The sequence below is a fragment of the Camellia sinensis genome, chromosome 12, assembly GCF_055761805.1.
Source record: "Camellia sinensis isolate YWXY chromosome 12, ASM5576180v1, whole genome shotgun sequence".
Classification (NCBI taxonomy): domain Eukaryota; kingdom Viridiplantae; phylum Streptophyta; class Magnoliopsida; order Ericales; family Theaceae; genus Camellia; species Camellia sinensis.
Window position 1 is genome coordinate 32,473,958 of NC_138972.1, and position 10,656 is coordinate 32,484,613.

Consider the following 10,656-nt stretch of genomic DNA (forward strand, 5'->3'; position numbering starts at 1 on the left):
AATTAACATGTAAAGAGATTTTTTTTTATTTTAAACATAATCTGCGGATTATGCGGCGGGTTTCGGATTTGCACGGATAGGGTCGGGTTTTACTCAAACCCGATTTTATATGTAAAAATAGACCCGCACCCGCCCTATTTATGCATGAGGGTAGGGTCAGATTTGTGCGAGTAGGGTCGGTTTGGCACGGATAGGGTCGGGTCTTACTCGAACCCGATTTTATATGCAAAAATAGACCCGCACCCGCCCTATTTATGCATGCGGGTAGGGTCGGTTTGGCGCGGGTTGTGCAGATCGGATAAACCGTTGCCCACCTCTAGTTTGAATGGATCAAAGACTCACAATGGAGAAAAAAGTGCTTACAACACATACATTTATTTAGCTCAACAGTTTTCTCTTTTAACTTAACTTTCTATTTTCAATAAATCAGTGATCCAAATAATTGAAGCATTACTTGTAAAAACAAAGAGATGTGTTATGTTTTAGTGGCTAGGCACCCAGAAGAGAGTTTGGAATTGTTAATTATAGGGAAAATAATATGTCAGTATAATGTTAAAAAAATAGTACCAACTTTAAGCAAAAGTTTATAAAAGTGTCTTAGTGTTGCAAAGATTTTCATTAATTTAAGATTATTTATCTTACATTCCACTTAAATGATATTTTCTCTTAATTTGAGTACGGGCAGATGTTAGACTGGGTTGTTTTAAAGATTACTACTTAAAAAAAATTGTAACGCCCCATGTTTTATTACTCGAATATCATTATCCAATCTCTGATTATAGTTCATTTCCATAATAATAAAAGCGGAAGCAAGAATAAATAGCTCAGCAATAAATGTTCTCTCTCGTATGTAAGATGATAAACTATTCAATAATAATAATTTATAACATGTGCCCTTAGGCTTACATAGAAGAAAATAAAACAAAACAAATAAATAAAAAGGGATCAACCCTTATTACAATAAGATGGCATTCCGCCTACAAGTAATAGACCCCGTGGTCAACAAATAAGGAGACTCTATGGTCTTGAACAATATTCCAAACTTCTCACTTGAAAAATGGTTAACAACGTGGGATGAACACTAATGTCCAGTAGAGATCCCAGTGATTCTAAACAATAGTAAAATATAGATATATATGATCATGAATGCTTTAGCTCAATAAATATACATAGATAGTGTTGTTTTGCATATCCAAAGTATACATACATATGTATACTTTTCTCAAAAAAATCATTCTTTATCATTTCAAGAAAAATGCATTTTTCAGACCTTCGTAACTCATTATTTTCAATTCAAAAGATTTCCAAACCGAAGTCACATCTCGAATATCACACACAATAACCATTTCGGCAACTCTATGACTCATCTTTTATAATCCAAATGATTTCATCACGTTGTTTATTTTCAAAATCAATCCACAATTAATCCTTTATACTCTCGTGCTACTCATTTACATCAAACAACACTAATAAACATAACAATTATATTCTCAATAGAATCAATTCACCTCATAACACAACTTCAACTATATTCTCAATACATATTTTCGTCAACAATAATCTCTACAAATATACACACATTAGCAATAAAATTTCGTAATAAAATAAACAACTTAACGTCTCGCCAAGCCCCACATTACCATCGTGGTCTCCCCAAGACCCACGTTTGCCTGCTTTACTGGTTGCTAGTCGGAAGGAACGCATTACCTTTACATACCATAGCCTGCTTTACCGGATACTAACTGGAAGGAACACATTACCTTTACATAGCACAACCTGTTTTAGCGGGTGCTAACTGCAAGGAACACATTACCTGTATATAGCACATCAGCCCGCTTTACCGGTTGCTAGCCGGAAGGATCGCGTTACCTCTAAATAGCACAACCACATTCCATAACACGTGCATCTCAATTTCCTTCCATTCATTTACATATAATTATGTAATTATGCAGTTATTCAACAACACATGAGGTTTCATATCAACCTATTTCACATCAATTCTACAACAAGTAATACCATCATTCACCGATGGCCAAGGACAAAACCTCTAAGCATTTAATAGTAATAATATAAATTCTTATAAACAAGATAGTGTGATTCTCATAACATTTCCATACCTCAATATTACCATCGTTATCTAGAGTTAGATTAAAAATTATACCATCTCGTAATGTCCACAATTGATTCCACTACTTTTGATCACCAATACTTACGACATAGACCAATTTCATGATAATCATTTACTTCATTCTCTCTCTACTTTCCATTTCTAGTTCACAATAATTATTACAATCATCTATTAATTACTTTTTAACTATCACATTTTTCAATTTACCAATGACAATACCTAACTCAACCATTCATAAACATTAACCCTTTTTCATATTACATAACCATCAAATAAAAATTAGGGTTTTTCATTTTAAACTTCATAACTAACTTTTAATAGCATCCATGCATCATATTAACCAAGACATCACAAGATCAACCATCTAAATTTTCTTCTCTTCCCATTTAACATTTCTTATTCACAAAAAAATCAACACGACTCAATATTTATATAAAAAAAAAATATCATCTTTTCTTTTCATTCTCATAAACATTAAATTAAAAATTAGGGCTTTTTATTTCAACCATCATAAACATGTTCTATTAGCTTAAATTTCCATAATCAACAACAAAATATAAGATTAAACTATTTGATTCAAAACCCTAAATCTCATCTACATGTATTTCAAAAAAAATCACTTATAAACTCATGTTTTTCATGCCATAAAAAGTACCACATATCCATCTATAGTGATATATTGAAAAGAATCAAAGAGATCCCTACCTCAAAATATGAAGAAAAACAAATCTGAAATGCAAGCTTGTCGGATCAAGAATCCAAGACTACCGGTGTGAAGAGTGCAGCGGGCTCTCCAACTTCCATTTACAAAGATTGTGCAAAATCTCGCTCTAAGGATTTCCACTCTAAGCTCAAAGCTTGAGCAACAATAATGGAAATTGGAGAGATAGAGAGACGGAACCAACTCTCTGGCAAAGGAAAAGAAAATGAAGCAAAAGGAGCAAAGCAAAGATAAAAAGGAAGGGGAGTGGGGGCAGCCCTACGTGGGTTGCCTCTTCTTTTTTTTATTATTTTTATTTATTTATTTATTTTTAATTTATACATATATCTATATATATACATCAATTAAAATTATTTTAACAACATTTTAATATTTTGTAATATAAAATAATATAATTTGTCTCATCACAAAATTTATTTTCCGTTTGATAAAACACACCATAAATTCACATTTCAAACATTTATTATAATACAATATAACAAATAATAACAACTCTCGAAGTGGTACTTTCCATTCATATAATTAAAAAGGACCAAACAATTAAACATGTATTACATGAACTCAAATTAAATTGATTCTAAATTATGGAATTTTGCTTTGGCCTTTATTATGGAATTTTGGTGGAATTATGGAATTATGCTAGAGAAGAGAGAAAGAACAAAGCAAAAAGAAGAAGAACTTAGAAGAAAGCACAACGATGGAGAGAAGTTGAAGGGAATTTACATACATCATTATGTTGGCATAAAGGCCAATATATAGATACAAAGTGGTGAATACAAACAAAAACTTAACTTAATGCATATCTAACATATCTAACTCCATATCTAACTTTGTAAGACTTTTTGTCTTAAAAGTTGTCAATTTTTGTAACTAGTTAGGCAAGCCTAGTCATAGGCCTTTTGAAAAATCTATCTAAAAGTAAATACAAAGAGACAAAAATAAAGCCAAAGGACTACAATTATTTGCTCTTTGCTACAGTTTTTACAATTATATACACTGATACACACTGTCTACCCTCCCCGGTTTTCAAAGAGAGTGACTGTTGTAGATAAGCTTTAGCTAAGCTGATTTGTCGTGTAGCGTCGGCTAAAAGGATGAGGCTGATCACTTTCTGCCAAAAAATGCAGCTTGCTCCACGTGTCCTGGATAATGTTGGAGTCGATCAGGATACATCTGCATTTGATAGTGGGGTCCACTATGCTTCCATCCTGTTGATGAGATTGTGATATTCTTCATCAGTCTCTGATGGAGGGGAATCCGGTTCTTGGCTGTATTGCTCATTCCGGAAATGTTCTACATCATCCGCGGTCATGGCTAGTTCCAACGGAAGATCCAAATTATTTCTCTTTTTGAGATTTATTAACATGTCAAGAGCCTCATTAATTTGTGTTGGAGACCTTTGATATGTTATGGGAAAATGGGTTACAAATAATATTCTTCCATCTGTAACCATGAATGGCAATTTTGCTGAGCCATGGATGTTGGACGCTGCTTGTGAAACAGATATTAGACTGTCTATCCAATATTCTGTTAAAGAAAGTTTTTGGATATTTTCCAATCGCTCTCTCCGGTGATCTTCATCTAAATAATCATCTTCAAATTCAAAATCTTCAGTTTCTTTAAGATACCAAATCTGGTATGGTTAGAAAAAATGTTCTCGTTCTCGCCAACCAACAGTACTGGAGATCCAAAAAGTAAAATATTTGCTCCATCGAAAGCCTTTTACTATCCATGAGAGCATTGTTTTGATGATCATTGGATAATCTATCCATTGAATTGGATCTAAAATTTGGAAAATAACTTGATTAGTTATTCCCCAATCTATATCCTCAAAAAACCACATGTCATGGTTTGCCATGATGGTTATTTTAGGAATCCCATCTTTCAAATTTAATTTATCATAAGATCGTTCTAAGATTTGTCTAATCTTATCGTGATGATCTTCAACTCGATTTTTAATTAACATAAAAATTTCTTTTGGAAGCAAAGTCCTTGCTTTTTCAAAAAGACAAATTCTTTTTATTTGTTCAAAAACTGGGTCAGAAAACTCATCTGATATGAGATCTGATAGTTGAAGAAAATTGTTTATTTTTTCAAAATTAAAATCTTCATTCTAATCCATTTGTTTAAGAATATTGAAACAAAGATTTTGCAAATCTTTTAATTTAGCTGTTTGTTCAGCTAATTTGTTGGCCAAAACTCCCATGTGTTTTCGAAATTTCACTTTGTTGTCTACAATGTGAGTTTTCCAAACTCCATTGAGTTCTGTATAAATTTCTCTAGATATACCAGGATTGAAAAAATCTTTTATTTCAGATTCATCTGGTCTAGATGTCTGAATATTAGTTGGAACTGGGTTAGTTCTCATTTGACAAAAATTCTTTTGATAAACAGGCATAGCTGGTGCACTGTAAAAAGCTTTTTTAGCTTTGGTCATGCTATCATATGCTTTATAGCTTGCTCCTGAATATCCACAAACTTGTGTTTTGCAATCATTCCATTCTGTGTAAATTCCAGGTTGTTTTCCTGCAAATACAACATAAACTTTTTCTTCTTTGGGGTTTGCTTTTCTAGCAATTGTCACCCAATCTCCTTGAGCGGGTTGTTTACCCTTATCCATTGTTTCCTCTTGGTCTAGAGGTCTTCTGCAAAAATTAAATTTACTTGTTTAGCAATTTAATTTTCTAAAACAATTTCTGCTAAGAAAATCTGCAAGAAAATTGTTAGTACCTTTAAGATGTTCTATTTCAAAAGTATATTCAGAAATTTTATTATACCAGGCTAATCTTCTTCCTTGTTCAATAGGTTTTTTATTGATCAAGAAATCTCTTACTGCCTTATTATCAGTGCGTACAATAAAATTTTCTGGGGCTAAATACACCACACATTTGAAGAATGAATAATAACACAAAAGTGATAAGTTGTGTTATTTATATCAACAATTATAAAATTAGAGCACATGCAACATTTATATTTATTTCAATAAAACTAAACAATTTCTTTATGTTTTATAGTTTTTACCATTTTTGGTATGGATAGTGTGCATCTTAAAAATGAAAACAAAAGAATAAAAAATATAATGTAGTCTTTTTTTGTTTCCCAAAAAATAAATCAAACCTATTTATCTTATAACACAATAAGCTTCTGTAATGTTATTTCAACTTGGGTTGAATGAAATTCAAGTCAAATCAGGATCACTCTCGTGTTTTTTTGTTTTTTGTGTTAAGATGGGTCGATCGATTCGCCATCAAAAATTCATTAATTAGCATAACAAAAAAATAATTGTAAACTTGGATTTCAAATAACTCGTCTGAAGATTCCACCTCTTATCAATGATTTCAAATAAGTCGTTTGAAGTTGTCGATATTTATCATTAAATTGAAGAAATTTTTTATAAGTTATAATTTATGTTGTAAAACTATTTCTAATTCTAATAAATACTAACAACATTATCTATGGAATCACCTTTTATCCCTCTGCTGTTAAGTGTGTTTGCCCCTGCTTCTGTTTGTTGCTCTGCTGCATCTGTGTTGTATTATGCTTCTATGGTGTTTATGTTGTTACCTGGTACATCTGTAATCTGGTAATCTGTGTTGGGGCTGCTTGTGTGTGGTGAATATTATCACTTTGGTGTCTTTTACCTTGGTGCTTGCTCTGGTACTGATTGTTCTGCTACAACACTTCTGTCTTCATAGCTATGTTGTACTGTATCTATTTGTGCAAGCTCTGCTATTGCGTATTTCTGTATCTGCAGCAGTTTAAGGTCTGCAGTTGAGGGCTACTAACTAGTTGGTACCTTGGTCTGCCACCATTTGCTGTGACTTGTTCTGTCATTGGCTGGTTGATGTTTTGGTGTTTTGGGTGGCTTTTGGAGTCTGCTGGTGTGCTGGTTTGCTGGCTTGGGTATTACCTGCTCCAGTGCTGGCTATGTATCTATCTGTCTCAGTGGTAGTATGCTGGTTTCTGTCCTGTCTGTGTTTCTATGTATCTATCTTGCTTTGCTGGTTTGCATAACATCTTCTGGCCTGCCACCATTGGCTGGGAGCAAACTCTGCTTCACTTTGTGCCTCTATGCTGTGTATCTACTAGATCTGCTGTCTAGTTTTTGTGTATTTGTTGGTCCCTTACCTATTTAACCCTAATTTTATTTCATTTTGGTCATTGTTCTTTGTCATTTGTGCATAACAACCAAATTAATGTATAAAGTAATTATTTTATTTTTTTTTCAATGTTTCATAATTGTAAAATTTCATTTCTTTTGTTTTACACGTCTGATTTTCATAAAATTTATGTTTACATTTAACTTTAACTTTTATGTGTACAAAGAAGAGAAAGTGACACATTTAACTTTTATTTTTATCACTTTTTTTTTCGCTGTCCATTTAACTATATAGTTTATTTGGATGAGATGGTTTGGTAAGAAATGAATAGAAAGAGAAATTTTCTTATATTTGATTTATAAATTTGGTGAGAAATTGTGATAAGAAAAACTGAAAAGAAACAAATTGGTTAGTTATAAAATAAAAATAAAATTATAATATCGTGATTGTCCATTAAAATACACAATAAAGAAGAAAAAAAAAATTCACTCATATTCGTATCTCACATATTTTATTATTTTACTCATCCAAAAATATAGGGAGAAAACACACAATCATGATTTTCTTTTTACATAAATAGATGAGAAATCACTATATTTTTGTATTTTTTATTGGGAAAATTTCAGTGCAGTGTATTATTTAAAAAATAATCGCACATAAATGATAAAAATTATAAATATTAATAATTAAAATTATAAAATTTTGCATAAATTTAAAATATTTTTTGAAATTACCCAATAGTAATTTCCCCTTTTTTATTCTCATCTATTATACTCATAAATTTATAAATTTATCTTGGTTTGTTGGGTGAGAGACAAGGTTAGCCTCATTGGTCTTTTTTGTACAGCCTAATTGGTTAGGAGCACCATGTGCACATGCCACGGTGGTGCTCCCGGGATGCTTTGAAACTATTGAATAATTTTTCTTTTACAAATATCTCGGACTTCAAACAATTGTTTTTCTTAACTTGTAGCTCCCAGTTTTTTGGAGAAAAAAAATGTGAAACTAGAAATAAAGATCAATCTTTTGATTTGGTAATTCAAGATAGTGATCAAATGCCGAAATAAAAAATGAAGGACAAGTTCTGGAGAATTGGATCAAGATTTTCTTGCACCAATTCTAGGAGTTTGGTGACCTTTCCTTGTGATTCTTATGATAGTTAATCAAATAGGACTACACACCAGATAGTTCACCTCCAATTCAAGAGACAGCCATTGTCTACCTCGATGACATGGAAGATCAGTTATCAAACAAAGAAGATTTCAGTGGCAAAAATGAAATTAATAGTTTGGAATCATGGGATAGAAATGTTAGGTAAAAGTTTCGTGAAGAAGAGTTTAGCACATAGACGCAATGCCATGATCAAGAAAGATGGTGCGTGCGCAAAATATGATGGATTATCAAAACATCAGAACGAAGTGAATTATCAAAACATGATAGTCAAGGAAGGGATTTTAATGCACAATTCTTGTAGCTCATGTCATGATCATCTGGAGGAAATGGAAGAAGATGAAGAGTCCAGGCCTCAGTTGAGCTATGTCCACCCAAAGCTTCCAGACTATGATGAATTAGTAGCCGCATTTACAAAGTACAAGAAAGATTATGTGAAGAGCAATTCAAGTAACAGAACATTTTGTAAGTGGATGCGGTGGTGAAATATATTGAACCCCATCCCTTGCTGCAATTTTTATTCAAGAGAAGCTTTTTGAACCCTTTTGTAGCTTTTGGAGAATTTTCATCACTATTCCATTTCTTCCGGGAGTGGATTGGTTCTGGGGCCATTTTATCATTTGGGGTGTTGTAGACATATCTATAACAGATATTTCACAATCTATTGAAACTAAGAAAATTTTGCGATTTCAAGTTGATAAACACTTAATGAATCTAGCAAAGAAAAAATTGAATGAACCAACATAGCATGCTATAGTCAATTTCAAACATTTACTTTAATAAAACACTGTTGCGGTTCATCAAGCACACTAATTATTCCAACATAAGTTGCTACTACTACGGGAGAAATACAATGCTCCCGGTACAACCCCTTTGTTTGGTACTTACTGGACAGGGAATCACTTGGGTTGCAAGGTAGTTGAGACAAGTGTAAATCTCAAACAGTTGCACATGCGTGTTGTTAAGAGCATAGCACGAAACGTAAATGCTATTTCCCACTCCAGTGAACTGAGTAAGAGCATTTTCGAAATCAAGCTTGGTATACGATACATCGGAGCGCGGTACTATGTTGGCATTGCCTAGGATGCTGAGCAAGTCCATCTTATTTCCTTCTCGGATTACGCTCACAAAGTAATCCATTTTTGTCATTCTGGACAAACAACAAGTCCCATGTTTGTCCCATTCATGCTGCCAAAGCTGTGAATCCGTTCTGCCAATTATAATGCTCGGCCATGCGCTGGCCAAAGGACCCGCTAAGACCCTTGTCTGCAAATGCAATACATATCAAACCAAGAAAAATAAATAAATAAATTAAGAAAATTAGCCATAAGTAATTGGATAGTTGTGATTGTTTAATAATAATCAATCAAATCAAATTTGTAACACTTGGAGAAATGAAGCACAACAACAATTTAAGTTTAATTAAGAAAGGATTTTATTACCTCGGGTCGAATATTAGAATCGTTCCATCCTGTGCCACAATTCAACACTAAGTTCCCGGTGCTTGTAGCTGGCCAAAGGCCGTGAAGGGTGAAGTTTGGTGTCAAATTCGGAAAACAGCCACTGTATTTCTTGCAAAATGTCGGTATCCAAGCTTGGACAAGTTGGAACTGATTGTAAGGTATTTGGCAAATAACTGGGTTGGGCGTCCAGAGCAAGCCCAAAAGAAACACTAGATTGATGAACTTCATTTTTTCACACCCAACTCAAGATTTTTGAGATTTCTTTATAGAAATCCATCCATATCGATAATGGTGGAGAAGGTGGTGGGTAGGGTAATTAATTCGAATTGGTTGGGAGAGAGAATTGAAGGGTAGAAATTAGGAGGAATTATAGAATGTAGAAGACTTGCATTCTTTTTTCTTTTTCAGAAAGCCTTGAAGACTTACAAAGGTTACTTGGGTTGGGTGACACGTGCCATGCATCTGAACTTCATTAGCATGGTTGCGAATGTGAAAAATTTTATAAGATCAAAATAAAAGGAAAAAATTATGTGAATTTAACAAGTTCAGAAGTAAATAACAAAATAAAAAAATCTCTAAACTATTTTGCTCGTTAAAAGAAGTTCAGGAGATTATTATTATTATTATTAGAGAAAATTGATGAAAATTTCATTTCAAAGAGGGTGTAATTAGGTCTCATGAGTTTTTTTTTTTTTTTTTTTCGGGGGGGGGGGGTGAAAAGTATACTCTTTATCAAATATTGTGGTGAAAAATACATTTTGTTATTTTGGAACACATTTTATTTATAATTTTACACCTTTAATCTATCTTTTAATTTTTTTTGACTAGTGGTTCAAATATCTATCTGTTTAATTTTTTTTGATTATCTGTTGAAATTATCTGTTAAAAAATTTATTTGTTGAAATTATCTATTGAAATTCAGCTTCAAAAATTATATTGCCAAATTATATTGATGATATATATCATTTAATATTGGAAACCACCCCAACTGCTTCTTATTAACTTTGGTTTCATTTAGACAAGTAATAAATTTGAAATGAAAGAATTTAACGTTAATCTTTACAGAATTAGAAG

General features: G+C 32.6%; 1 long non-coding RNA gene across 1 annotated transcript; it reads right to left on the reverse strand.

The window, feature by feature from the left end:
• Positions 1 to 1,470: 1,470 nt before the first annotated feature.
• On the reverse strand, positions 1,471 to 3,103 carry LOC145804435 (uncharacterized). The gene is made up of 2 exons (XR_014346153.1): positions 2,834 to 3,103; positions 1,471 to 1,813 (listed from the first exon to the last, which is right to left on the reverse strand). It is a non-coding gene; the product is annotated as an uncharacterized LOC145804435 (long non-coding RNA).
• Between the last annotated feature and the right edge of the window lie 7,553 nt (positions 3,104 to 10,656).